At 38.8% G+C, this 23211-nt stretch overlaps 1 pseudogene; it reads left to right on the forward strand.

Annotated features, from left to right (window-relative positions):
* Window positions 1-708: 708 nt before the first annotated feature.
* Window positions 709-23211, forward strand: part of LOC123596844 — a 46278-nt pseudogene continuing 23775 nt past the window's right edge.

Here is a 23211-nt window from a genome sequence, read left to right on the forward strand (position 1 = left end):
CCGCCCTTAAGAAGTTCACCATCTAGTGAATGGGAAGACAAAGTATACTCAAGTAAGACTGATTTGAATAGAAATATCTACACAGTGAAATGGACCAAAAAGGAATTGTCAATGTGATCTGAAAGATCCAGGAGCAGTTTCAAAGAAGAGTTGGCACTTGGGCTAAGTGTTGAATGAGCAGGCAAGCAAGGTGGTAAATGGCCTACAAGGTGGTGAGGAGAGTATAAACCAGAAAACAGGGCATGAAACCATAGGGCAGCGCCAGAGACCATCAGTAGACAGGTTTGACATGGAGCGTGAGGAAGCAGCAGGGAAAAGCTGGTCTCATGTGCCATCCTAAGAACACAAGACCTTTTTCTGGGGGCCACGGGAGCCATAAAAGGCTTTAAACAAGGAGGTGATGTAATGAGATTTCTATTTTAAAACATTCTCTGGCAGCAAGATAAAGGATGAATTGGAGCAGGGGCGCCTGGGTGGCTCAGTCGGTTGAGCGTCCGACTTCGGCTCAGGTCACGATCTCGCGGTCCGTGAGTTCGAGCCCCGCGTCGGGCTCTGAGCTGATGGCTCAGAGCCTGGAGCCTACTTCCGATTCTGTGTCTCCCTCTCTCTCTGCCCTTCCCCCGTTCATGCTCTGTCTCTCTCTGTCTCAAAAATAAAAAATAAACTTTAAAAAAAAATTTTTAAAAAGGATGAATTGGAGGAGGCGTGATGATGGAGGAAGGGAGACCTGTTAGGATTCTATTCCAGTTTTCCAGTAAGGTGAGAAAGACAAGACTAAAGCAGTGACAGCAAGCATACAGTGGAGTGAACTAAATGAGAAACAGTGAAAGGAGAGCAGAGAGGATTTGGTCAGAGTCCAGATAGATGAGGATAAGGGAAATGAGAAGTGGAGGATGACTCCCAAAGCCACCCTCTCCCAGAACTCTGTCTTCTATGTGGGGAGGGCAGCATTTGCAACACAGGAAATAATATAGAAAAAAGTAACAGCACATATCGGCAATAAAGTTTTATAATTAAGAGGAACAATTTCAGTGACTTCTTCAACCCAGAGCCTCTGCTTCAAGGCAATTTCCTGTGTCCAGTTATGCAAAGGGTGGGAAAAGGCTTAAATATCTAAAATTTTACCTTCTATTTCTCCAAATATCCAGTTTAAAATAGCCATATCTTAATGGAGAAGACTGTGCCCTATTCATTTAAGATCCCTCATGGGACTTCATTTCTGAATTTGTTTCCAGTGGGTCTGAAAATTCTCAGTTACAAAAATGGCATAGAGCTTACAATTTTCACCAAATGCACTGACTCTTCCATTTACATGAGAGGTATCACATCTGCCTATGCCAGTGAATTTAAGGCAAATCTAAACACCAAATATTGTTTGAGCACCTATCAACTTCACCAACTATAAAATATAGCACTAGGACACAACATCCCTTTAAAGTACATTTTTAAAAATTTTATTCATTTTTGAGAGAGACAGCACGAGCAGTGGAAGGGCAGAGAGGGAGACACAGAATCCAAAGCAGGCTTCAGTCTCTGAGCTGTCAGCACAGAGCCCAACGCAGGGCTCGAACTCACAGACCACGAGATCATGACCTGAGCCAAGATCAGATGCTTAACCGATTAAGCCACCCAGGTGCCCCTAAAGTACATTTAATTGGCACATTAGGTACAAAATGAGAACCTGCCCAACGTCCAATAACAAGCAATTAATGGCAGACACTGAATACAAACCTATCCAAACCGAGTTCCAGGATCCATGTTCTGTTGGTAGCCCACACCACTTCTGAAGTCCCAGAACCAGTGTAACAAAACAGGGAACTGGAAGGTCCCTACTGAACGTGATCATGTAAATCAGGTAGCAGATCAGAAAAAGCAAGAGTTTTAGTCACATCATATAAAAGTAGGAACAGGATAATCAATGGTTTAGGTATTGGTAGATAGATACAGCTAAAAACTAGTATCTTTTTACTAGAAAACTGTTTTACTAGAGAACTGTTTACTAGAAATACTGTTTTACTAGAAAACAGTATTTGTGACACATAAAGTGGGTGAAATATTAATAATCAGAATATTTGAAGAACTAAAAGAAAATGGTGATCAACTCATTAAAAAATGAGTAAAAAACATGAATCAGAATTTCATGGATTAGAAAACGCAAATGATCCTTAAATATATCAAGATATTCAACTTCATTAATCATCAGAAAAGATGCAAATTAAAACACCACAGTGATATCAGATTTTATCCACCCCCCATCCCCCCACCCCAGATCAACAAAAATTTGAAAAGTTGAAAGCACCAAGAGGCAGCAAGGATGTAAACCAATTCTTCCTTATTAGAAGAGGGAGTATAAATTGATACAACCACTTTGAAAACGTTTGACATTATCTAGTGAATCTGAACATACTTACACTTTGTGACTAGAAATTCAAGTCCTACATATGTATATACCCTGGAGATAAATTCTTATACATGTGTTTGTGAAGACACATGTACAAAAATGTCCAAAACAACATTGTTCATGGTAACAAAAAGGAAAAACCCAAATTTCTATAAACAATAGAATGGATAAATAAATCGTGGCATTTTCATAAAATGGAGCTCTAAGTAATAGTTGAAATAAATTATCCAATGCATTAACGTGGGTCAATCTCAAAAGCAAAGATTTTAGAGAGAAGCAAATAGCAAAGAATACACGCAATATGATACAGTTCATATAAAATTTGAAACCAGGCAAAACTAAAGGATCTGCCTCATGGAGATTCTTATCTAGGTGATAAAATTATGTGAAAGCAAGAAAATAGTAACACAAAATTCAAGATAGTGACTATTTCTAGAGTGTGATCAGGAAGGGGCATTGAAGGGGCTTTTGAAAATTCACTGGTAAAAGTTCTAGTTTTTAAATTGAGAGGTGATTGCGAGATGTTTGCTTTATCATTATTCTCTAAATGGTACATATATATATTTTTTAAAGCCTTTCATATAATTATTCACAGTGCAAACTTTTAAGCAATAAAAATCTTAACCTAAGGAAGTAACAACTGCACATTTTTACAAAGAATTCCTGTAGATTCTTTGCCAGTATAAGTGGGCTTCAGAAAGTAGGCTCTCCCGCAGGTGCCAGCAGGAAAAGGAGAAAGTGTTCATGGCAATTGTCCATGGTGATTAGGATCCAGTGCAGAGAGTTCCTCTCCAGAGCTAAAGTCTCTTTACACCTGTCCCTCATAATCCCAAACCTGAGACAGCAAGCAAGCAAGGAACTGAAGTGTGTTGCATTAACATTAATTGAAAATTATGCTTCAAGGCTTCAAAATCAATTCCAAGCTAGGTGCATGTTCTAAAACCCATTAACAGCTGTGGGGCAATAAAAAGAGCCCCAGACTTGGAGTTGGAAGTTCAGCATTTGAGTTCAGGTCTGCTGCCTCCCAGCTATGCTACCTGAACAGATCTCTGTCTCTAGGTCTTACTTCGTGAATGGCTGACTGATTCTTAAGAGAAGGCTGACTCCCTAAAATGGTCTCTAGAAGGACCAAGTAAGAATTGTATGAAATCTCTTTGTAAACTGCTAAACAATGTGTAAATGTAAGTAAGGAGCCTTAATTGTAAGCTTAGAAGGTATACCCTGAGTTTCTTTTATAAGAGATCCAGCTGTGAGGTTAGAGATCTTTGTATTCCCTTTCCAGACCTAGTTGCTGACTCCAGACAAGAAACATAATCTCTCTGAATTTTGGGTTTTTAAGCTGGAAGATTGGATTGGTTACTACTACCTACCTCTTGGTGTCATTGTAAAGGATTAAATAAAATAATGCATGTAAATATTTAGACCTATCCCTGGAAACTTAAGTGTAAAGTAAATGTTGATTGCTATTGTGTGCAATGAAAATCTTTCATTGGGCTTGTCTACACAAGTTAGACATTCTCTTTTCCTAAGATCATGAGAGTTTTCTCATGAAATTACTGAAAATTGTGTTAGTCTCAAAATTGAAAAATGAATGGCCAATATACACATACACATAGCTGTATCCAAAAACTCACCTATTCAGTAAATAGTTATCACTTTTGAGCCTACATACCTGGTGCCAGTCAGTATGTAGACATTTTATAAACAGAAACTAACTTAGTCTTTACAACAAGCCTACCAGGTGGTTATTTTTGCCAATTCTCAGAAAAGAAAGCTAGACTCAGAGAGGTTACAGAATTTGTGTATGGTCACACCACAAATCAGAGATAAAGCCAAAATTTCAGTTTAAGTATCTCACTGCTGGTCTCATGATCCTCTTTTCCTTTTCTTTCAACTTCTTGTCTTTCACTTTATTCTCAATCCTTCTTCCTTTTCTTTCACTGCTCAAAGATTTAAAATAACAATGCTCTAACTCAAATGCAAAGAGTTTATAATTGATGCTAATTAATGCAAGCAAAATCAGTTTGTCCTGAATGTTTGTGCTGTTGGTAGTAGGTAAACTGCTAAACAGATTGAGTAGGCACAAACATAGTCTGTGCTACTTTAACTGCTCATCCCTCCCTGCTTTGATAGATACTAACAAATGAGGTGCTTTTGTAGGGTGTGAATACTTGCCTTTCTTGTGCCTTCAGCTTCTACATGTTCAGGCCAATCTAGGATCAGTTCAGTCCTATGGATTCCACATATTGAGGAAGAGAACTTTGAGAATTTATAACCACTCATCATCCAAGCATCAATCAACTACTGATTGAAAACCACTTTTGAGGAAGGAGTTGAATGAAGTAATAAAGACAAAAATGAAGCAGACCTTTTTTTTTTTTTTTTAAAGCAAGATGGTGGCGTAGAACCTGACTTCTCACCTTGTACATCATTTGGATGGGGATCTAGATTTTCTGCTTTCTTTTAATGAGGAAGATATACAATGAAAAATAAGTATTATGAGAGAAATCGGATCTTTTTAGTGTTGCTAATGTGGTAAACTCTGCTGTGGATCTCACAAAACCTTTATTTTGATAGTATCTTCATGCTTTGGAAAAAAGAAAAAACAATACAGTTGTTGCACAACTGAGACAACTTCAGGCAGAAATGGAACTAATTGTAAAGATTTTCGAAGATCAAAAAACTACAAAGTAAATGCAGTCAACGAGAGACAGATGGATGCTGTTTAGCAACCTAGCTTTGAACAGGATTTTAAGCAGCATTATTATAGACAGGCTCTCAGGTATGCAAAATTCCAATATGACTGTAGCAATTACTTAGCAATGGCAGGAAATCTTTACTTTTTCAGAGTATGTTTCAGTAATGGATAGAAATGCTTTGAGTTCACGCTGAAGAAAACAGTCCTCTGAAATTCTAAGGCAGTCATGGAAGGCCTCACATGATGAAGAGAAAACATAGATGAAAATTCTGTCATTCGTCTACTCTTGTCTCATCGTCAGTGAACATGGCCCATTCACTGGTCTCTTTGTTCTTTAATTAGCCCCAAAGCAGTTAATAATATTATTAGTCTTTTCTTTACCAGCCACAATATCTTAAAACAATTCAGACCATGTGTGCCTATATTCTCCACTGTTTGACTACAGCAGTCATAACAAACATGTTGGAAAATACAAGCAGGGACTAAAAGACCATCAAAGTTGTTCAGTGAGAGTCTTTCACATATAAAGACCCTATTTCAGTTTGTTGAAGGAGGAGATGTGAGTAGGTGCTTATGGACTTCTTGCTGGTTGGTCTTGAGGATTTCCTTGAAAACGCTTCTCTTTTCATATTTGAGACATTTGATTGCATCTAGCAGTGTATCAGCATTAAATATGCTGACAGAGAAACTGAACATGACCCTAGAAGAAGCTGAATTTATTAGAAATACAAGATTGATTCTAAAATAAGCCATGTGGTCTCACCTCATCCACAAGCAATCAAAAAGAACAAAGTCTCTCATTTACAAACCAGATATTGGCCGTAAATATGGAGAAGAAGCTTAATCAGAATGACAGGACAGATGCTCTCAATTGGGCAACTTGGGACTTTGGCTCTATAGTGCACCAGATGTGTCTCCCCCAAAACCCATATATTGAAACCTTAATCCCAATGTTATGATATTTGGAGGTGGGACCTTCAGGAGGTGGTTAGGTCAGGAGGTGGAGCCCTCATGAATGGGATTAATGCCCTTATAAGAAGAGGCCAGGGAGCTAGCTCACTCCATCATGTGAGGATACAACAAGAAGTCAGCCATCTGCAATCCTGAAGAAGGCTCTAACCAGAACCTGACCATACTGGCGCCATGATCTTGGATTTCCAGTCTCCAGTGCAGTGAGAAATGAATTTCTGTTGTTTATAAGCCACCCTGCCTATGATGATATGTTATAACAGCCTAAACTGACTGACAACAGTTATAAAAGAAATACATAGAGGGGCGCCTGGGTGGCGCAGTTGGTTAAGCGTCCGACTTCAGCCAGGTCACGATCTCGCGGTCCGTGAGTTCAAGCCCCGCGTCGGGCTCTGGGCTGATGGCTCAGAGCCTGGAGCCTGTTTCCGATTCTGTGTCTCCCTCTCTCTCTGCCCCTCCCCCGTTCATGCTCTGTCTCTCTCTGTCCCAAAAATAAATAAACGTTGAAAAAAAAAGAAATACATAGAAATTCAGTATCATAAACCCATTATTAAAGAGTATTATACATTTTAGAAGTAATGACAATATTGTGTAGAAATTTGGGGACAGGGAAATAAATCAGACCTGGATCCTATTCTCAAATCATCATCTAATAGAGAATGGAAATTTAAAATGGCATAAAAGATGATAGAGTTAGGTTCTGCAGGATTTCAGGAGATGAGAAAATCCTTTAAGCTGGAGGAATCAATGGAAGATTCATGAAGAAATGGACATTTGATCTGGGCATTGAAGGATGGTAGGATTTGATATATGGAGGAGAGAGGAAAGAGAAAAAAGAAAGCAAAGCTACAGAGGAGACGTGGCTTTTGTAGATCAAACTACCTCTTTGACTTGATTGGAAGCCATGTAAAGAACATTAGCAGGCCATTAGTGCAAGAAGCTAAGCAGAAGTAAATCACAAAGGTCCTGAAGCCTGGTCATAACATGGCACAAAGCAGCCCTCCTCTAGCTCCCCTTTTAGCCTTCTTGCCAACAGGATTCTTTCCAGAAAGTTCCACTTACAGCTCCCCACTCAGTGCCATGGCCTTACTTAAATCAGGCCTGACACCCAACACCTCTCTCCTTTCTTCCCCAAGACATTTCCCTTCTAGCTTTGACAGGATGTACGACTACAGAGCAGCCTGAGCACCAAGTTCCCACTTTTGCAGATCTTACAGAGAAACTTGTGGTGTGGCAACCTGCCAGACCCTGATCACTTAGCCAAGGGAGCCCGCCATGGGGGAGTTAATCTGACGTGCAGAATGAGCTGTGAGGCTCCCTCTCCAAAGACACTACTAGGGCGTCAGTGCTAAATTGTACCTGACATTTAATTCCAGCTTTGGGCAGTTCTGTGTGAAACTTGACTTCGCTGAGACATTGATCAGCCCATAGCTCTTCATGAGCTTTGACACAATCAATTTTCTCCAGTGGATTGGGCGATCATTAGCTGACTTACAGAAAGGCCTGGGTCACGCACAGCTTTCTACAGGCCTCGGAACTGCACGCCGTGAGGAAATGATGAAAAATTGCTGCTGGCAAGTGACTGCCCCTTTCCCTGCAGAACATAACCAACCAGAGTCTATGAAGAGCAGACCCACCTTCAACCTCATCATCTCAGAAATCTGGGTCTTTGAGAGGGTTAAGAAAATCATCTAGTTGATTTAGGAAAAGGGGGCAAAGTTGGATGAGACTCTAGGCACTTAAGGTGTCCTTTATACCCATGTCTTATGGTCTCAAATGTTCTAAACCTATTCTCCCCATGTTCACTTATCTAGTACTGTCTAGAAATGAAACAAAAAAGATGGCACTAGTGTGGCTTAATGTAACTTAGTATGAGGTTTTGATCAGTCAGTCAGCAAGCATTTATTGGGTTCTTAGAAACAATGTGAAGGCAAAACATGTTTTTAAGTCACTAGTCCCCACCCTTTTATGCAGAACTGCCCTGCAACAAGACAGTATGGATAACCTCCTATATTATATGATTCATAGGATACCAAAAGGCTTGCCCCTCCCAAAACATTAACTATACTTCAGAAAGCATGACTACATTTGCTCCCAATTCTGTGCCGAGTGGTCAGCTAAATACCTGCCACATGGTCAACGTTCATTTAAAAAAAAAAAAAAAAAAAAAAAAAAAATATATATATATATATATATATATATATATATATATAATCAATGAATAATTCAAATGTCATATTCCTGATATTGGAGTGTTTCCTGTGGTGAAAGTGTTACTACAAGTGTTTCTAGAAAGTTCCCACCGAAAACAAAAACACAAATCCTAGCTTATTTGCACACCTGCACAGGTTAGCACAGCATGGCATATATTCAGTAAGTGTTTCATGAGTGACTGAACCTTATTTATTCAGTCATTTGGAATGTGAAGTAAGACAGGCAAATTTTAAGATGAAGGAACAGTCTTAGAGCAGCACTACATCTATGTCTCTAGACACATAGGTACAATCTGCAGGAAGCCCATAGTCACCTGGCTGCAACATTCTTGGGGAATTATGTGTGCTGTCCTCTCTACCTGGACAACGGGGGGTTTTATAATCACACAGGAAGCTCCTATCCATTGCCCATGACTTGAAGGGCTGTGAGTGAGAGTGTTCCCTAAGTATGTCTCCTATTCTTTCCCATTTAAACACACCGGTCCTCATGAGGAGATGCAGCTTTCACTCCTTTGAGGGAAGATGTGTGGGGCCTGAACTGAATGGGCTTTGAATTACCTCCTCCAGGAAAGCTGGCACCATCTCACACAGAATCAATCTGCCAGAAACTGACAAATGGTACAAGACAGGCCAGACTCGGCAATAGCAGGCACTTGGGATTGAAGAAGGCCTGGAACGTACCAGGGACTTAGTAGATACTCAGAAAATTTTGCTGACGGAGTTAATTTCATTTCATTAGGTATTTAAAAATATATTTTATTACTTGTAGAACAGATGTTCTCATATGTCTTAAAACAGCATATTAGAAAGGAAAAAGCTTGGGGCACCTGGGTGGGTCAGTCACTTAAGCATTCGATTCTTGATTTCGGCTCAGGTCATGGTCTCACAGTTGGTGGGTTCAAGCCCCACGTCAGGCTCTGTGCTGGCAGTGTGGAGTCTGCTTGGGATTCTCTCTTCTCCCTCTCTCTCTGCCCCTCCCCACTTATGCTCCCTCTCTCTCTCTCAAAATAAATAAATACATTTAAAAAAAGGGGGGGGGAAGCTTTAGGTTTAGAATTAAAAGACAGATTTCAATCCTGGCTCTGCCCACCTTGTCCTTAACTTCTCTGGCCTCAGTTTCCTCAGTTATAAAATGGGCATGATACCTTTGCTGCCTTCCTTGCAGTTTTTATAGGGATTAAACAAGACAACAAATATGAAAGTTCTGTGGAGAACTAATTTGCTGGGTAAATAAAATGTAAGCTTTCATTAATAGATATATGATATCATTTAAAATACAAATAACTTATATTTGAAGCTTAAATGGTATTGTTGGTACATAATTTTACATCCACTGCTGAAGAATCCTAAATTAGCATGATAAGCACACTGGTTAAAGGTAAGCAGCACAGTAGCACTTCAGACAGAATTCTGATCTCAGCTATCCCATCCTCAGTATGATCTTGAAAAAGTCACTTAGCTTCTTCAAGTCTCAGTTTCTCTATCTGTTAAAACTGATATATTACTTATTGTGTTTATCTCACATATACTGGTGAGAGTCACTTCAGATGGTAGATGGGAATACACTTTGAACAATAAAAATGTAAGGTATAATTTGTGCTTTCTTTAAAAAATGTGGACTCTTCCCTTGATATGGTCCAATGAAAAAAACTACATTTCCTTCATTGATATGAGTATCCCTTGAATATGGAATCTGGCCCAGGGACTATCTACCTCTGCACATGGCACTCCTGTTCATTAAGAAAGACTGCGAAGCATGCTCACCAATATAGAAAATGTCAGCTATAGGTATCGGTCAGGATACTCAATGCAATGGAAATAAATAGCCCTGACATTCAGGGTCTTTTTCAGGTTGCTACCCAAGCACAATGTCTCCCTTAGAAAGGAACAAGTTCACCAGCCATGGGCCACCATACCCATCAGGGTAATAACACCAACAGCTGTAGCAAACCCCCAAATTCCAGTGGCTTACCACAAGAACAGCTTATTTCTTGCTCATATCATAGTCCAAGGCAGGTTGAGTGGCTCTCTTAAGCATAGCTCAGGGATCCAGGTTTCCTCTCCTCTGTGGCCCAGGCATGGTTTAATGGTCAGATGAGAGGAAAGAGAGTAAATGGAAAGCTGACGATGACCCTCACCATGTCAGCCCTGAAGTGACAAGCATCATTTCTCACAATCCATAGGCTACACTAGTCACATGGCCAAGTAACCGTAAGAGAGACTGGACAATGCAGAAGAGCATAGGGATGGTAGTGGGCACTAATAGTCCCCGTGGGACTCCCTGATTAGAAGCCTTGAGTTCAGCAAACCACTTTCTGGTCCTGAAGACATAACTGCAGCACAGTCCTGCCAGATGGAAACATTTGGTAACGTCGTTCTTTATTAAGAGAGAATGCAATGGGAAGAGATGAGATAAGCTGGGTAGGCTGACTCCTTACAAACACCCACCACCAGCACCTGCACAGTGACTGGTTTATAACAAATGAGCAATCTGTATCTGATGAATAATACAAAAAAAGAATGACAGGAGAGAGTGACTATTCAAGGAAGTTGTCTGTTTCACAATCATAGACTTAAATTGTGTAGTTCTCAACAGTCTAGGATTGGAAAAGGGTCACTGAGGCTTAAGGGTGGAATGAGGTGGAAACATGGTCCACTTCTTTTCTTGGTGGTTTTAATTTGGCTTCACAGTATTCATGCATGTATAAAGTACTTTTTTCACTCCACTCTCAAACTTTCCACTCTTTTTCTTTTCTCTCTCCTTCTGCTATCTTTGTCCCCTCCAGTTTTCTCCTCCATATTACACTCCTTGCTTTTCTTTCCCTCTTCTGGTTCAAAAAAGGCATAAGAATTGAAGAAGATGTGATCAAGATCTGACATGTGGTTAATGTTGGACAAATATGGGCACAACTTAAAGTGGGTCAGTCATTAAAGACAATCCTAATAAGTCTAAAGAGGACTCTAAAGATTGTGTAATTCACAGACATGTCATACAATGACAACTTCCTGCCCAACAACTACAATTTAAATCTTATCCATCCATGTTATTTCCTGTGCTAAAAACTTTGAAAAAGAGTGATGTAGACTAGTCCTCTTTTCTATGGATATGAAAAAATGAGCCATAGAAGAGAAAATGGCTTAGCCAAGGTCATACAGAGGGTGAGTGGCCAGGATGGTGTAGAATCTTACTGCCCAATACAATAGCCACTAGCCACATGTTGTGTTGAATTCTTGAAATTTGACCAGTCTGAAGTGTACCATAGTGTAAAATATACACTGAATTTCAAAGATTTAGTGTAAAAACAACATAAAATATCTCATTTTTTTGCTTTGATAACATGCTGTTATTATACATTTTTATTGTTAGGTTAAATAAAATAAATTATTAAAATTAACTTAACTTGTTAATTTATTTTTTAATGGAGCTACTAGAAATTTTAAAATACATTTGTGCTCAGAATATATTTCTATTGTAGCAAATAGGTTATACCTGAACTAGCAGATAGGCTTTTCACTTCTATGAAAGCTGTTTTCCATGCCACAATACTACTTTCATTTGCTTTGTTTGTTTGTACATTTGTTTGTTTGCTTGGTTACTTTCTTAAGCACCAGTCATAGCCTACTCAGGACCTCATCACTTGTGTCAACCTTAAATCAAAAGAAATTTAAGTGGGGCGCCTGGGTGGCGCAGTCGGTTAAGCATCCGACTTCAGCCAGGTCACGATCTCGCGGTCCGTGAGTTCGAGCCCCGCGTCGGGCTCTGGGCTGATGGCTCAGAGCCTGGAGCCTGTTTCCGATTCTGTGTCTCCCTCTCTCTCTGCCCCTCCCCCGTTCATGCTCTGTCTCTCTCTGTCCCAAAAATAAATAAACGTTGGAAAAAAAAAAAAAGAAAAGAAAAAAGAAATTTAAGTAAATGATCTAATCATTCTGCTTTACTCCAAATATGAAAATGCTCTTCTACACAGAAACAGTCTTTCATGTATACTCCTATGTCTCTCTAGTTTTCCTTGCCTGAGATATACGTGGCCTTAGAGCATAATAAACTCCATGTTTTAATCTGCACCCACCCCCAGCCCCAGCAAGGATTCTAGTAAGCCCGTATCTGCTAACTCAGTAAGAACTCTTATGCAGGATAGGACCCAGCAAATGCTGAAGCTGTCCATCTGTCCTCAGGAAGAACTGACCTCATGATTTGGGAACTTTGTTGTTATTGAAACAAACAAACTACTACTTGTCCAACTACTCAGTCTTCTCTCCAGTCACAACCTGCTTTTTATATCATCTTTTTATCAAATACCTCTTTGGTACGAATTAAAATAGGTAAGAGCTCATGAGGCTTAGAATCAGTGCTTTTTTATCATGCTGTGAATTCAGAGGGAAATCTAAAGGGAAAGTTACCCTAGATGGAAGGAGAGAAGAAAAGGAAAAGAGCATGTAATTTCTGCTACTGTTGTCTTGCCTTGTGTGTCTACTATTCTGGCTTCGCCCTTACATCTTATTTTGTTCTGAATGATTGTCATTATCAGTTGAGTGATAGGAAGTGTGTCTATTGATGGAGCCAAAATCAGAAGCTATGTAGTATGCAGAGACAGACCATTTGCCTGCTTTAGCCAATAGGACAGAGCCTTTCAATCAGACAGAATCTGATTGGCCAACTGGATGTAAAAGGCAAGGTGCTTTGCAGCATACTGTGGGGGAAGAAACTGCCCTCCTACAGCCAGCCCTGCAACATCACTATCCTGTGATATATTCAAAAGTGTTCCATCCAGCCCTGCATTCAGATAAAGTAAAAAAGCCACCTTCTTAAAGAAATTACTTCTGTACACAGTGTCCTGAGAATTCGAGCGCTGTTAGAGATACCTGATCGTGGTCAGCCTTTTTACTTTCATTAATTTCCATCTCATTGATCCTTGTTGTGATCCCTTAATAGGAGTTTCTCTGTGGTAAGGTCATGGATTAGAGTTTGTTTCCACCAAGGAGTATCAGTGTCGTTAGTAAACTCTGCCCTTCTGAGTTTCTGCCTTGTGCCTTTTGAATGTCCTTGTCACCTATTGTTGAGTCCCTCTTTTACTTTTCAGTAGCTTCAAATAGAAGTATTTTTCTTCAGACATATGTTCTGAAGCTTGCAAAGGAAGTCAGGGTGTGTTGCCTGAGTAGGCATTTTTCCTTCCTTCAAAATTTGTTCAGTGAAGACACAAATGTTGCTCGCTTAGCAGCCACTCCTGCCCTTGACCCAAGAAACAAGGAACAGACGTGATGCTGGAGATTGAAAGAGAACGAGTCTCAACTCAGCTTTTACTGCTAACCCAAAAGATTCTGTATTCTAAGAATAAACCTAAATCCTGCTCATCAGTCTCTCCCCCCACAAAAACCCAGCAGAACGGATCCTTCCCAGATTGTCAACAAAAGAAGGGCACAAAAAAACAACAGCTGTCACCTGGGTCCCTCACCCCTAGCTCTCAGCTTCTGCATGCCATGTTGGGTGATCATCAACCACATTTTGTCCCAGGGCTCCAGCACATTCTCCTGAACATTCTGTCACATCACTCCCAAGTGCATCTGTTCAGGGGCATTAATGTCTCACTTTAACTCCAATTATTTTATCCCTCCTTTACTCTGAATAAAAACAGGAAGGAGGTAGATGGAGGGAAAGATGGTGGATTTCTAATAAGAAACATGTTAAGTTAGGGTGTGACTGGCTCAAGGAAGGAGTGGGAAGGAAGAGGGAAGAATTGGCAATGAACCCCAGCAAGCCAATTTGATGAATTATCACACAACATCAGGAGTAAGTCTTGCTTTTACAGAAAGTATAAAGCAAAGAGTGTAAATCCACCTTTTAGGACACTGTTGGGAATTCAAGTCACTGGTCCCCTGTATTTGTTTTTCTATTACTGTGTAACAAATTATTCTAAAAATTAGAGGCTTAAAACAACAAACACTTATTATTTCACAGCTTCACTGGGTCAAATCCAGACCTGTCTTAGATGGGTATATCTGGCTCAAATTTTCTCATGAAGTTGCAGTCATAGGCCAGGGCTGTGGTCTCATCTGCAGGCTTGGCTATGAGGGATCCACTTGCATTTATGTGATTGTTGGCAAGACTCAATCCCTCACACCAAGAATTCTGCTAGGCCCAATGTCCACTAACTTAGTGAGAACCCCTGTGCGGGAGGGGACTCAGCAAATGCCAAAGCTGTCCACTTGTCCTCAGGAAGACCTGGCCTCATGGTTTGGGGAATTTATTATTATTTAAACATAAAAATAATTAATAGTCCAATTATTCAGTCTTCTCTCCAGTCCCAACCTGTTTTTTACAAGATCTTTATATGAAGGTCTCTTCACAAGTATGTGCCTCATAACATGGCAGCTGGCTTTTCCTTGGGTGAGCAATCTGAAAGATCGCAAAAGAGTATTCCCAAAATGGAATCCACAGTCTTTTTCTTTTTTCCTTCTTCTCCCTTATCTCCCCCATCTCTCTGCCTGCCTCCCCTCAGATAACTGGGGAATATATCTAAGAGTCTGTGTCTTGGTTTGTCTCTCTCTTTTTTTTCCTTGCTCATTAGTTTTGTTTCTTAAATTCCACATATGAGTGGGATCACATGGTATTTGTCTTTCTCTGACTTATTTCACTTCACTTTATACTCTCTAACTCCATCCATGTCATTGCAAATGGCAAGATTTTCATTCTTTTTTATGGCTGAATGATATTCCATCATATGTATATACATCTTCTTTATCCATTCATCTGTTGATGGATTTCTTCCATATGTAAATAATGCTGCAATAAACAGGAGTGCAAATATCCCTTTGGTGGTGTTTCTGTATTTGAGGGATAAATACCCAATAATGTGATTACTGGATTGTGAGGTAGTTCTATTTTTAATATTTGGAGGAAACTCCATGCTGTTTTTCACAGTGGCTGTACCACTACACCTAGGTTAGGATGAGTTCAGGCCTTCAGTCTATATCTAAATTGGGAATTGATGTATAGTTTATGGGAAGAAGCAGCCTTATTCATAAGAGTTGCCAGGTAGAATATCAGGGACATCAAGGAAGGCTCTCACCTAGTAAAATACTAATCCCGTTGCTTGATGGAATAGAGCTTAAATTCCTCTAGAAACAGGCAAAATGTTGTTATATATTTAGAGGAAAAACTTAAAGTGCATACACCCCAGGGAAAGGTAACATACTGGTCTAAATTTGCATCAAGGTGTGAATGATTGGTGACAGATCTTTTCCTGAGAAGAAACTTTCATAGAGGTTGGGCAACAAATAGAAAATGGAAAGACTCTACAAAAAATTATGGGAGAGGCTCCCAGGGAAGTGGAAGTCAAATCACTGACATCACCATTTTTCCAGGACCCACACTTAAACTACAGCAGTTTAAAGAGAGAATTGCAGAAAGCAAGATATAGTAGCCAAAGAATAGTAATGGGTCCTAAAATAAAGTGCAGTTAGGAACTAGTAATTGAAAGAAATGTAATTTTTAGGGACTATGTTATTTTTGCATGTTGATGAATGGTTTCCCCATGCATGCTGCTCTGCTGTGTTAAATCTTTAATAGCTCTTACATAAGTCAGTATCACCAGGAGAACAGAGACAGAGCAGATGGCATGGAGTTCTGTAGAGCTGCAGTTGTCAAACCACACTTGGACCACAAATAAGTTACTGCTGCCACACTTCTACTGGTCCTTTATATAACCTGGAAGTGTCCCAAATGGGCAGAAAAAAATATATACCAACCTTGTCATGTATTCCCACAAATGACTCAAAGCTGGCTGAGTAAAAAGTGTTTTTAGGTCAAGTCCCATGACAATGAGCTTCAGGAAGTATAGAGGGGTGTCCGAATGTTCCCAAGGCTCTGCAATTTTGTTGTATCAAATATTACTCAAGATCACTCCCCAATACCTGAAAACCATCCCAAGGAAATAATCCGTACTTGAACTAATTATGACTTAAGATCTATATCTCACAGGCTATAATTTTCAAAAATGTGGATATTGTAATACTTAATTCTTTTGCAATGTCTCCCTTTTCCCTGCCAGAACCAACTATGCTACCATATTCTCTCTTTCTGCTATTAAAAACTGCTTGTTAGCTACTGCCACAGGATATCATTTTTGTCATTACCAGCGAGTGTTCTTGTGGGCCATTTTGCCCACGTGCTACACCATGCAACCAAATGTTCTATATTTTGACTTTAGAGGAAAATCCATTTATATAATTAGGAATTATATACACACACAAAGGAAAAGAAAAGTTCTTAAATGGAATGCTAACCTAGATAAGAGTGTTTTCCTCAGTAGAGCCCTTCACAACGGAGACACTACTTGTAAAATATTTGTTTCTGGCAAGAATGCATTCTAGGGAATGCAGAACTTGATATAGTAACAACGGTGTCCCTTTTTTCTTCAACTAGACTTTAAAGGACCATGTGTTGCTCACGGTTGTGTCTTGGTAAGTAATGAAATACCTAACATATAACAAATACTCAACAAATATTTACAGAATGAATAAAGGTGGATAAATAAAGTAATCAATGGGTTAATGCAATATAGTATGACTCTTCCCCTTAACTGTGACCTGTTACCCCATAAATCCTATGGAAAACCTATTTTCCAAATCCAAAAATCTAGCCCTCTACCCAAGATTCACCTAGATTCGAAGCACTCTTTCCCATATCTTTACTAACTGGACCAGATTTCCAGACACCCAGACACCTCCCTTCTCCCTTCCCAACTTCCTACTAGTCCCTACTGATCCCCACAGATAAGACAGTTTTCTATTTCCAAATGCAGAGCAAAATTAAAACATGTCCAAGAGAAACTACAGCCCAGGGAAAAAATACCTTCTCGCCTTTCTGTGCCCCCACTCAAGCCCTGCTTTCAGTCAGTCATACATTCATGTACTAGTTCATTCATTCTGTCAACAAATAATTGAGTGACTTCTGTGCTATTATCCATATCGATTCAAAGACACATCCAGTACAGAACCTCCAGGAGTGATCACAATCCGGAAAAGAATTTATTCCTAGTGCTAATGTGCCAAGTTACTCCTAGTGCTGAATCCCATTTGCAGTGATGATGATTAAAGAGGAACCAGCATTAGTGAGTTTTTACTGTGTGCCAGGCACTATATTGGACACTTTCCATATGTCATAAAGAACCGTTACTATGGAGCATGGACCATGCCCTTACTTTTATTACATTGGGTCTGCACGTCCTAGAGAGCCCTCTAACTCCTCACACTTTCAGACCCCCTACAGCTGATAGAAACAACTATAACTATCAAGTCACAGATCTTGCCTGTGTTTGCAGAATTGTGGCCCCACCAGAGTAAACACTGGATTGGTATTAATTAATGTTAGAAGATTAGACAAGCAATATTCCCAGGCTTCAACAAAATATCAAACTTCAAGTTAGTCACAGAGGATGACTGAGTATCTGAGAATGAACATTAAAGAAATCAAGAATAAACTCACTGGGATAAGTCGTTGACTTTATTAAACCTTGACCAAATGAGTATATCCATCTCTCTTTTTTTTTTTTTTCTCACCTGACCCTCTGTCTTTCTTCTCTCCCATCCTCAGCACCCCGTCTCCCCATCTCTGTATGTGAATGGTTGTTTTCATGCTTCTTAGATTTGGGCACATTGAACACAGCTTGCCATCCAAAATGCTTGTAGGTTTGGAGACCTCCTTCGGAGCGTCAGGAAAGTCGAGGTGGCTTGCCAGGTGTGTGAGTTCTTAGTGTGTGCCAAAGCAATGTGCCAAGTCACTTGGGAAAGAATATAAGATTTTCCAGTGTCCAGATGAGCCAATGAAATATGTTTTAAATTCCTGAAGTATAAATTGACTATATTTTGTGAAAAGATTCTCTGTTATAACTGAAAACTGGCAGAAGGGGGAGTAACCTGAGGGGACTTTCTCCTCTCTGACTTGAAACCCCTGGGGAAATGAGGTTTCACCTTTAAGCAGGTCTGGTTGCCAATGAATTCAGTATGATTGGACTTCACATTTTAAATTCCATGAAATTTCCTTTAAAAAGAAAACTCTTGAAACTTGACCTTTTATAGTCATAAAATTCCACACCATTTAGCGCATTTACCCGCACCTGAAATGACGAGTGAACATCTTGATTCAGTTTAGCATAATAAGAATCTGATAAAATAGGACCCTGAGGGGCATCGCTGAGGTTTTATAATTAGCTTAAGCTGTCATCAACACATTATCTCTGTTGTCTTCCTGATTAATTATGATTGTTACAGCCAAATTCACTGTGGGTGAAATGGTAAAAATAGAAGTATCTACCAAGTATCCCTTTAAACAGATGAGCAGAACGAAAAAGGACACATAAAGTCAAAATGCTAGGTGTAAGAGGCAGATAATGGTTTAGTTTTAAAATGGAGCCACTCTAAAGTGGTACTATTTCATAAAACCTTCTATCGTCTACCACTTCCCCTTCCAAAAGCACCAAACGGGAATAAGAAAATAAGGATAAAAGAGTGATACGTCAGAAAGTTGTATAATTATACGGGTGTTTGTCTATACTAAATAAAATCACTATTTCAGAGCTTCAAAATATTCTTACCTTGTTTTTATTCCATTCAAGCCCTGATACATAAATACTTACAAAATCATAAAACAGGTCTATTATAGGGGACTGAAGAACTGAAAAAATTCTCCAGATAATTCATTGTAAATCATTATCATCAATAATATGTTCTAGCTCCTCAATTCCTCTTCTATGAAAGAAAGTATATTTGGATGATGATGGAGAGCTTCACAACCCCAATCACCTTCTACCTCCTTATGCCTGGACAGATCACAAATACAGAGGACTTCTCCCTTCCTTCTTTTCTTCATATGCGTGTAAAACCCTACAAAGAAATTTATCCAAATATTGATAACAGTTAACTTTGGATAGTGGAGTAAACTTATTTGTTTTTAATATTTTCGAAAAATTTTTACTAGAATAATGTATCACTTTTCAATTAAGGAAACAGGGTGAAAAAAAGACAGAGGATAGACCAAAAAATACATTAAATTTAAGGAAAGAAAGATCCTAGATCCCAGAGTTCCCATTTAATCATATTTTGTCCATTTAGATATATGAGACCCCTTTCCTGGAATTCATCTACAGTGGTTTATCTTCACACATGATGAAGGACTCCCAAATCTTTCTATCCAGAGCCCTGAAAACTCTTTCCATCAGCTTTCACCAATCAGCCCCATTTATGAACTAAGGGAATGAAATTTGCTTCTGAATTGCTTCTGGACCTACGTACTTCCTGAGTGAGGGTGAATGTAAGTAGCTAGAATCCCCTCTTCTCCATTCCCTACAAATTTACGCAACAAGACCTTGATCATTTGCATTTATTCAACTCTTATGATTGGGAAATACTAGTTTAGAAGGCTAGGTAGATCCCAATCTGGCAGCAACATATTCCAGCTCTGTCTCTTGAAACCATGAAGGGATTAGGATACAGAATTCTTCTTCATTCTCTGTCTTCAAGTGCTGGGAAGTTTCTCGGGGGTGAGCTGCCAATTTCCACATCTCATAGGGACATATGTAGTGGAAGGTGAAATGATTCTAATAATGAGAGTTTGATCACAGTGAAAATGTTAAAGTGCTTTGAGATCTTCCAGGAGAGAAACAGCAGCTATTAATAGCCCCTAGTTGAAAGAGACAGACTTTATTAGATTTGAAACTTGAACATTCTTCTTAATGGCCATACCTACCAGCTAAATGAGGTGGAGAAAAGGAAAGTGAGAGGAATAGATTCAGCAAAGCACTGGATTTCAAAAAACCTGTTCAATTGACTGAAGTTTTTATCTTTTTAATCAGTTTGCTTTGATGATTCCTAAACATATCTCTTCTGGTAGAAAGTAGTAATTAACTTTCTCTGAAGTTGGCTAAGGTCCCCTAGGACTTAATAAAATGATGTGGGTGATACAGCAGTGTTGCTACAGTGGAGCCAAACAGTAAATAATTTTAGAATTAAAATATCTTTCCTTTGTTTGTATCCATATTGGGCATCATGGAATGGATAAGAATATGTGAGAGAGTTCTCCATAATGCCTTCAATCTTTTGTCAGATGCACCTGCTATGATTTTCAAAATATCTCAGAATGCTGACAGATCTTAGAAATTACTATTAACATGGACATTAATTAATTACTATGGACACTAATAAATAAGCCTATGAAAACTAAAACTAACTTTTACATTTAGATGCCATAAAAGGTGCATCTTGGTCTGGGTCAGGATTTCTCACGGATTTAAACCTGTGAACCACAGCAGTATTAAAGACCTGACGGTTATCCTATACTGTGAGAAAAATCCCAATAAAATATAGTGCTGCCTTTGGTGTGACTCAAATAAGATGTTTAGATTTCATTAAACATCAGAAGTAAATCTCTAATTCAGAATAGTAGCATCAAATTTATATTACAAAAAATATAAGGGCACCTGGGTGGCTCAGTCAGTTGGACATCCAACTTAGGCTCAGGTCTTTATCTCGTGGTTAGTGAGTTCGAGCCTTGCGGCAGGCTCTGTGCTGACAGTTCAGAGCCTGGAGCCTGTTTTGGATTCTGCATCTCCCTCTCTCTGCTCCTCTCCCACTCGCAGTCTGTCTCCCTCTCTCTCAAAAATAAATAGACATTTAAAAATATATGTGTATTATATTATTATAATATATATTATATATATATAATTCCTATATATATATATATAATATGCATATAAATGCTACCTGAGACCAACCTCCAGACTACCTGGAAGCATCTCAAGATAGTACTACAAGAATCATAGATCTAAAGGAGGGAATACAAAATGAAAAACCTAGAAAACAGAAGTCTATGCTGGATCTCACCTTGCTTATGATCTCACATGGTCACCTCACTTTAATCAGATAGACCTAACTGTTCATGTAGAGACAAAGGGTTCATACACTTCTACCCTAATGCATGATTCAAGGGGAAGAAAATGGACCTCTGGTCCCAAATTACACACCTTGATCATGTGGACATCCATCCCCACATTTGAAGGGAATGACACAACGCAACACTGGGAAGGATGGGAAAGTAGCTGTTGTATGATTGTTCAGGGTTAGAGTAAATATCAACCCTGATATTTATTCTTTTTTAAATATTTTATCATAAGACTAAATCCTGTAATTTTTCCCTTAAAAAAACTCTTCCTAAGAGTTCCAGCTTCAAGTATTTATTAGATCATAAAGACATGTGTCAGTAGAAATAACTACTCTTTCTCCATAAAGGAAGCTCAGGAAAAAAGACCTCTCTGGAAGTTGTAAAATCTCCAGATGAAGCACCCACTTCAGTAAACATTATTTGAGTGTTACAATTTTATGCATGGAATTTTCCCCCAGATATTTTTTCAACTGAAAGCTACCTCTCCATGGTGAAACGGGAGAAGCCAAGAGTTAAGAGCAGTTAGGGTTAATTCTGACTCCAGATGGATTTCTGGTCTACACTGATAGGTGGGCCATCAACATTGCTCATCTTCCTGCATAAATTACATAGACTTCCACTAGATAGATGTAAACCACACTTAGGTGAAAATTAAATCATTTATAGAAAGGTCTGGGAAAAAACACTAACTGAATACCACAGCCAGGAAGACATCTGAAAGGACTGTACCATAAGGAAAGAATTCCTAATTATCAGCACAGAGCATTCTAGACAACACTTAGCCAGGCGTGTATATAAAACCCTCCCACTCCTGTAGAAAATAACATTTGAACTAACAAAATGGTTCCACATTGAAGGAAAGCTACTTACCACTATTTCTGAATATGTGTAAGTTAGTAGAGCAACTAGTAGGAAAATAAATAACTGGAGCATCGAAGTATGATTCATGAAATCCATGATGTTTTGACAGAAAACTCTGCCTTTGAAAACTGATCTTTGCACTGTCTTGAAGAAAAGAAGGATTTTTCAATGACCTTGATTAGTACATCAGCTATATACAAAAATTAGGCTTGCATAGGGCAGAGATCAACATGAACTAGAATAAAGCATGAAAGTACATCATTAGATGTGCTCTGCTTTTTTTCTAGCTTCATATAACATATAAGTCCTATATGGACATATCTGTATATACCCACACAAAGAATATTTTAATTTTTTTTTTTTACAAAGTAGAATCATACTATATACGTTTTCCCCTACATTTTGTTTCTTTCTTACACAACAATGCTTTATGAAAAACCTTCAAGTAAATTGATACAGCTTTAATTCATTCTTTTTTACAATTTATTATATAACATACCAGTGTATCAATATGCAGCTTAGTTAATCATACCATAAAGATGGTTGTTTGTTTTGTTTCCATACTTTGCTCATACTAAATAAATATAATAAATAAGCATCCTTTATTTTGTTGAGATGGATTTCCAAAACTAAAATTGCTAAAGGAGTTTATCTTTAATTTCCAGTAAAGTCCTAATGCTTCTACTAGAAAAGACTTTTTCCATACATCTCTTCTAGCAATTCTTACTAGTGTTCTTTTTTTTTTTTTTTTTTTAGTGTTTACTTATTTTTGAGAGAGAGAGAGAGAGAGAGAGAAGGAGACACAGAATCCAAAGCAGGCTCCAGGCTCTGAGCTGTCAGCACAGAGCCCGACACGGGGCTCAAACTCACAAACCATGAGATCATAACCTGAGCTGAAGTCAGATGCTCAACGAACTGAGCCACCCAGGCGCCCCATTACTAGAGTTCTTTTAAATTTTGCTTGTCTGATGGATGGTCCCAATTTAATATCTCATTATTACTTGAATTTGTATTTATCTGACTACTACTGAATTTAACATTATTGTAATAATTTTAGCCATTTGGATTTATTCTTAATTATTAGAATTTTTAATTGTAAAAAATGAAAGCAATCAAAAAGTAAAAGCAAAGTTATGTA

The sequence above is a fragment of the Leopardus geoffroyi genome, chromosome C1, assembly GCF_018350155.1.
Source record: "Leopardus geoffroyi isolate Oge1 chromosome C1, O.geoffroyi_Oge1_pat1.0, whole genome shotgun sequence".
In the NCBI taxonomy this organism is placed as follows: Eukaryota; Metazoa; Chordata; class Mammalia; order Carnivora; family Felidae; genus Leopardus; species Leopardus geoffroyi.